The sequence below is a fragment of the Suricata suricatta genome, chromosome 2, assembly GCF_006229205.1.
Source record: "Suricata suricatta isolate VVHF042 chromosome 2, meerkat_22Aug2017_6uvM2_HiC, whole genome shotgun sequence".
NCBI lineage: Eukaryota > Metazoa > Chordata > Mammalia > Carnivora > Herpestidae > Suricata > Suricata suricatta.
This window is the reverse complement of record NC_043701.1, coordinates 168,871,686-168,877,658: the sequence shown is the minus strand read 5'-3', so window position 1 is coordinate 168,877,658 and position 5,973 is coordinate 168,871,686. Positions and strand designations below refer to the sequence as shown.

General features: G+C 41.9%; 1 long non-coding RNA gene across 1 annotated transcript in view; it reads left to right on the top strand.

Moving 5' to 3' along the window:
• The first annotated feature begins 5,427 nt into the window (after positions 1-5,427).
• LOC115285885 overlaps positions 5,428-5,973 on the top strand; it is a 77,864-nt gene continuing 77,318 nt past the window's right edge. The window contains exon 1 of the long non-coding RNA XR_003905734.1: positions 5,428-5,530. This is a non-coding gene — a long non-coding RNA (uncharacterized LOC115285885). The remainder of the gene's footprint in view (positions 5,531-5,973) is intronic.

The following is a 5,973-nucleotide window of genomic DNA, read 5'->3' as shown; positions in this document are numbered from 1 at the left end:
CATGCCCTTATGTTCAGAAGCACTTTGTGCCTCCCGTTGCTGAGCTTTCCTAATTGTCTCCAGAATAGAGACATCATTTTACATCCCTCCCCCTCCATTTCCAGCTTTCTTTTGGGGATTTTTGCTGTCAATACATTTATTGCCATCATTTCTTCTTCTTTTTAAGATGTTGTTGCTCTTGTCTTCTCTCCCTTCTCTTTGTCTTCTTGGGTTATTTCAGTTCACTTACTGGAATTTCAGAAGATTAGCACAGGGGAAGGTGTGTGATTGGTCTGCCAAGTTTAACGGAAGGCCCCACCTCCATTTATCATTAAGAAAACAGCCCCAGAGAGAGGAAGGCATGTGCCTAAGGTCACATAAACATCAGAGGAAGAGTTATAATTTCAAATCCTTCAACATAATTCAGGGCTATTTTAATTTCTCTCCTCTGTTCCTGAGAAGGTTTGCCCAAGTCCTATTGTAACTATGTGAGTCCTGTTTTAAAGGGCATTGGTGGCAGTATCACCAGCATTGTCACTAACAAAACAGTCTCTGATTTCATTCGTTTAACAAATGTTGTTGAGCACTATGGTGTTCCAGTAAAGTGGCACATATTTTAATGTATGGGTTCACACAAAAATGTGTCCAACAGACACTGTCCTATCTCTTGTAGAGGAAGATAGATGTGCATCAAATAATTACACTCTGAGATTTCACCTGCCAGCTGTGTGACTACATTCGTGTTACCAAACCTCCCCAAGCTCAAGTGCAATGGTGTTAATAAGATGTGAAGATTAAAAGCGATAATGCACAGAGGGCCTTAATGCAGCGAGCAAAACTCTGTAAGCTCTTGATTAAGTTTAGCTATTATTCTTTTCATTAGCACTAGTTGTGAAGGAAAATGAATGGCATTATGAGAAATAATAAGCAGTACGTGCATATGTGCATGCACGCATGTATGCACACAGTGACTGTGCTAGGTTGAGAATCATCTACTTGTATAGGACTGTAGCAGTTGCTGAAGACACTTGGTCGGATGTCTACTTTTTTTAATGTTTACTTTTGTGTGAGAGGGAGATAGAGTCTGCGCATGTATGTGGGGACAGGGACAGAGAGAGAATTTCAAGTAGGCTCTGAACTGCCCTGTCAGTGAAGAGCCTGATGTGGGGCTCCAGCTCATGAACTGTGAGATCATGATCTGCGCTGAAATCAAGAGTCAGACGCTCAATCAAGTTGCTCAGGTGCCCCTGTGTGAGGTTTAAAAGAAACTTTAGTTTACAACATTCCTACAGAAAGTAACTGCCCTTTGATTTATTATTTGTGTAAAATTGTGAATTGTCATGGAACATGTTTCTTTTGGCATTTGGAAATTGAGTGAGTGCCTCCAATATATATGAGAAATTATAAAATGTCAAAAGAGATGTAGAAGAGACAGAAAGGAAAATGGAAGGGGTAGTGTGGACATGTTTTATATGAGTCAAAATTCTAGTGAAAAATATTATAAACTATTCCATAGCAGAAGGAGACATGGAGTATACATTCAGTAGAAGGAAAGGGAGTTATCTGGTTTTGAGTCCACTACAAGGAAAAAAAACGGAAGCTATTGACTAAAATCTGAGATAGCCGTCAACCAAAGATGTGAATAAAGGAAAAGATCATAGAAAATCAGTAAAGATCTTGGGGGGTAAAGAGTTTGGGGCAGAAGAAGATGACTTTGGAGACCAAGGCACCAGGAGAAGGGAGGGGAGAGGTAAAGAATGCTCTTCTGAGTTCTATTTTGTCTGCAATTAATGGAGACATGAAGAATATTGAATTTGTAGAAATATTTCTGGTTTGTTAGGGAAAGAATTATGAATATGTAAACATGGAAATATCTACTAAATATGAAATGTAAACAAATAACTCTGGGAGATAGGTGTCCTATCTTTGTATTTCCCTAGAAGGAGAAATATGTGAGGCAGTAAGAGATCAGATGGCACTTTTTAGAAGAAGACCAAAAAGTGGGGCATCAGCAATTCTCACTCTCTTTACCCCCATCTTCCTTCTTGGTGACTGGAAAGTAGATGGGTGATTATTTTATATGTATTTCTATTTATTTATCTTTAAATTTTTTAATGTTTATTTTATTTTTTGAGAGAGATGGAGAACAAGTGAGAGAACATGAGTAGAGGAGGGGCAGAGAGAGAGGGAGACACAGAATCTGAAGCAGGCTCCAGGCTCTGAGCTGTCAGCACAGAGTCCAATGCAGTGCTCGAACTTGGGAATGGTGAGATCATGACCTGAGCCAAGTCAGATGCTTAACCGACTGAGCCACTCAGGCGCCCCTATTTTATACATATTCTAACTGTAACAATCATGGCTACTCTTCTTAAACCTTTTTCTGAGCCAGAAGAGGTTTTCCTTTTGCATAAGCTTTGCCAAGACTTTAATCTCTCAGAGTAAAGTGGAAATTTCTTGGCAAATATAAGTAATATATCTTAAAAAGCAGGGGAATGATTCACCTACCATTCAAGAGAGTTGTTCCTTCCAGAGAGGGAGAGGAGAAAGAAGAGAGAGAGAGAGAGAGAGAAGAGTGTACTTTGGGCCAGGAGCAAATAGGTTGGGTTTTACAGAGATGCTTTGGCTCCCTTCCTGGCATGCCTTTACTCCTTGAAGAGCTATTTTCTACTAATCGTAGAAAATGACCTGAGTTCTTTCAAAACTTCTATGGATTGGCCCACTGATGTGATTTCCCAGGAGAGGCTTTTTCCCCTCCTCTTTTTCCCAATGTCTCATATATAGTAATTAAGGTATCAAAGCCCAGATCTGGATCCAAGGTCACCAGCTCTAGGACTCATCGGTGACACTTCAGTGCCTGGAATGTGCCTGGAGTGAAGGTACAAAGTCTCAAGTGCCAGTTCTGTCCTCTTCCAGAAATAAGCATGACCATGGGCCAAGACCCCGGTGTTTGGAGTCAGAGAGTTTAGGGTTCAAATCCCAGATGAACTACTTCCTGAGGTGTCCCTGGGGCAATCGGCCTCTCAGATCCTGATTTAGCTCATTTGTACAATAGACACAATAATAGCTGGCCTGGGATGTTCAGAGAATTAGAGATCAGTGGTGCTCCATTGTCGCTATGAGTAAGAATCACAACTACTGCTATCTGGCTTTGCTTGAAATGCATTAACCACCATGAAATAACCGGTTCTGGATAGGACTCAACATGACTTAGCATATAGAACCGTCCTTGTGAAAAGCAGCTCAATTATAGCACACTACCTACAATTTGGGGCACCCACCCATGCAAACTTTATTCACGGTTATGTCACTTTCTACAGCCATGTAATGCTTACAGACTGTTATTTCTTGATGAACGGTCCTTTTACTGCATCTCAGTTTCAGCGGTGAAATTCAGAATGGCTTTCACATACAGGTGTAGCCTGTGTTTTAAGTCAGACCGTTCCAAACACGTCCTCCAATTTTGTGGGTAATCAGTCCAGTAGTTTTCCATTTGATGCAATAGCAGATATATATGGAAACCTAATTTTATTCCTTTAGATGAGATAGGCTACGACCATACATATGCGTCCATTTCAGGGCTTGAAGATCCCTTAATGTCAGAGAATTCTATTTTGTTCATTTTTAGGTTCCCAGTGCCCAGCATGGAGATGTTCTGTCTTAAAGTGTTTAGTCATTTATTCAGCAAGGCATATTCAGGGACAGTAGGGGCAAGATAGGTGCAGGATTCTGTGCTCTGACCCTGAAGAAGACAGATGCAAGGCAGAGATAGACATTAAACAAACAGTCATGCAAATAATAGCCTGAAGAGAAAGGACAGTCGCCATGAAACATACAGTGGAGACCTGACCAGGATATTTCAGGCTCAGGGGACTTGGAGGCTGGAAGCATTGTGAGCCTGACCACAGGGTGTCCTCCTGCTCAGAGCTGGGCTTAAGGGGGTTGTTGTCACCCACCCGGTCTAGATACCCTGAAGAGCAACATTTTAGCTCATGTCTACACTCTAGCTGACGAGGTTGTACTTTTCTGTGCAATGTTGTAAGTGCTTCCTGTGTGCCTTAGACTTTTGTGCATATTGCTGTATTTAGAACTCATCACAACCTAGTGTTTTTAGCATAAGCCGTACTTCTATCTGAAGGTTCAGAAAAATTACGAAGGTTCAGTGTGTTTGAGTCATCCTTATATCTGAAGGTTCAGAAAGACTCTAAGTTTTCCACAGGCAATAGTTGACTCATCCTGGAAAATATCTTGTCCCATTTTAAGCAGTCTTTTATTTACAGTGGTTTTCTTTCTTTTTTTTTGGAATGTTTTTATTTATTTTTGAGAGAAAGTGAGAATGAGAGTGAGCACGGGGAGGGCAGAGAGAGAGAGAGAGAGAGAGAGAGAGAGAGAGAAACAGGATCCAACAGGCCTCATGGGCCATGAGATCATGACCTGAGCCAAAGTCGGACACTTACCCAACTGAGCCACCCAGGTGCCCCATAGTGGTTTTCTTAATGAATTTTTTTCTTAGTAACATAACTTTTATCTGAAGCAAAGCCCAATATATAAACCTGTCAGAAGAAAGCTGCCCTGCTCAAATTGGGGAATGGAGCATGCTATCTCCCCTTTGTCCCTCAGGCAGTTTCTAAATTGAACGACCTAAGGATTGTAGGAGGCTTGGTTTTAGAACCATTACTCTACGCCATATTGCACTTCTCAGCTCACAAAACCCTGCAGCTTAGTTACTATTGGATGAGCACAATTAGATGCCAGCAGTTATTAGAGTTTCGTGACTGTAAGGGAGACCTCTTTAAACCCAGTTAATGAGCAATCCCTGCTAAATATTCATGAGTGTTAATATTGGCCAGCTCTATCTAATCTCAGGCTCATTTAGATTTTCACCTGTGATGCTTTTATGTAAACAAGGAAGCCAAAATGGCCCCCAGCAGGTGCAAAGTAAGTATTTGCTTATATGATTTCCCATGTTAGCCATGGAAGAGGAAATATTTGAGGACGTACAGTGCAGACCGCGCTCCTCCCTCTGGGACTAGCAAAGATGTAGGCTTTCTGGACCCTGGCCTTGAACACTTTGCAGTCCAGCTGTAGACAGAATATGTGTGCAGAAACAATTAGATAACCCTACAAGTTGGCAAGTCCTCAAGTGCTAAATCATACAAATCTAATGGTGCTATGAGAGGTCAGAGAAGAAAGAGATTAATGAGGGGGAAATGGAGTCATGGAATTTAACCATGGGGCCAAGTGGTCCTCTTGATAAATTGGTAGGGATTAGAAAGGAGCGGGTGTTCAAGGCAGGGGAAGCTATCAGTAAAGACACAGGGGCAGGAATCACCAGGGCTGTGCAGGGCAAAAGGGGGAAGGGATATGAATGCAGAATGTGGAAGTGGGGAAATGGGAAATGACATTCAGGAGTTATTTGGGGGAATTAGTATACAAGATATACTTCTTAATGCAGGATACAACTACAGAAACTCAAGAGAGCAAAAGGAATCAGAGCCCTTGTGACTTGGTCCCAGCTCCTGGGAGCCTTCGTAGCAGAGAAAATAGAACTAAGGTAAGTGAAGCCTGACAGAGGAACTGCTACTTAATCTTGTGGACAGTAGGGAACCATTTGGAGGTTCTGGAAGAGGGTGTCATATTTTGGAAAGTCTGCTCTTCAGCATGCTTATGAAAGATTGAATGGATCCTTGCCTCCCTTTAGCACACACTTCATTTTTTAAAAAATAGTTTATTGTCAAATTGGTTTCCATATAACACCCAGTGCTCTTCCCCACAAGTGCCCTCTTCCATCACCACCACCTCTTTCCCCCCTCCCCCTCCCCCTTCAACCCTCAGTTAGTTTTCAATATTCAGTAGTCTCTCAGGTTTTGCAGCCCTCTCTCTCCCCAACTCTCTTTCCCTCTTCCCTCTCCATGGTCCTCCATTAGGTTTCTCCTGTTCTCTTGTTAGACCTATGAGTGCAAACATATGGTTTCTGTCCTTCTCTGCCTGACTTAT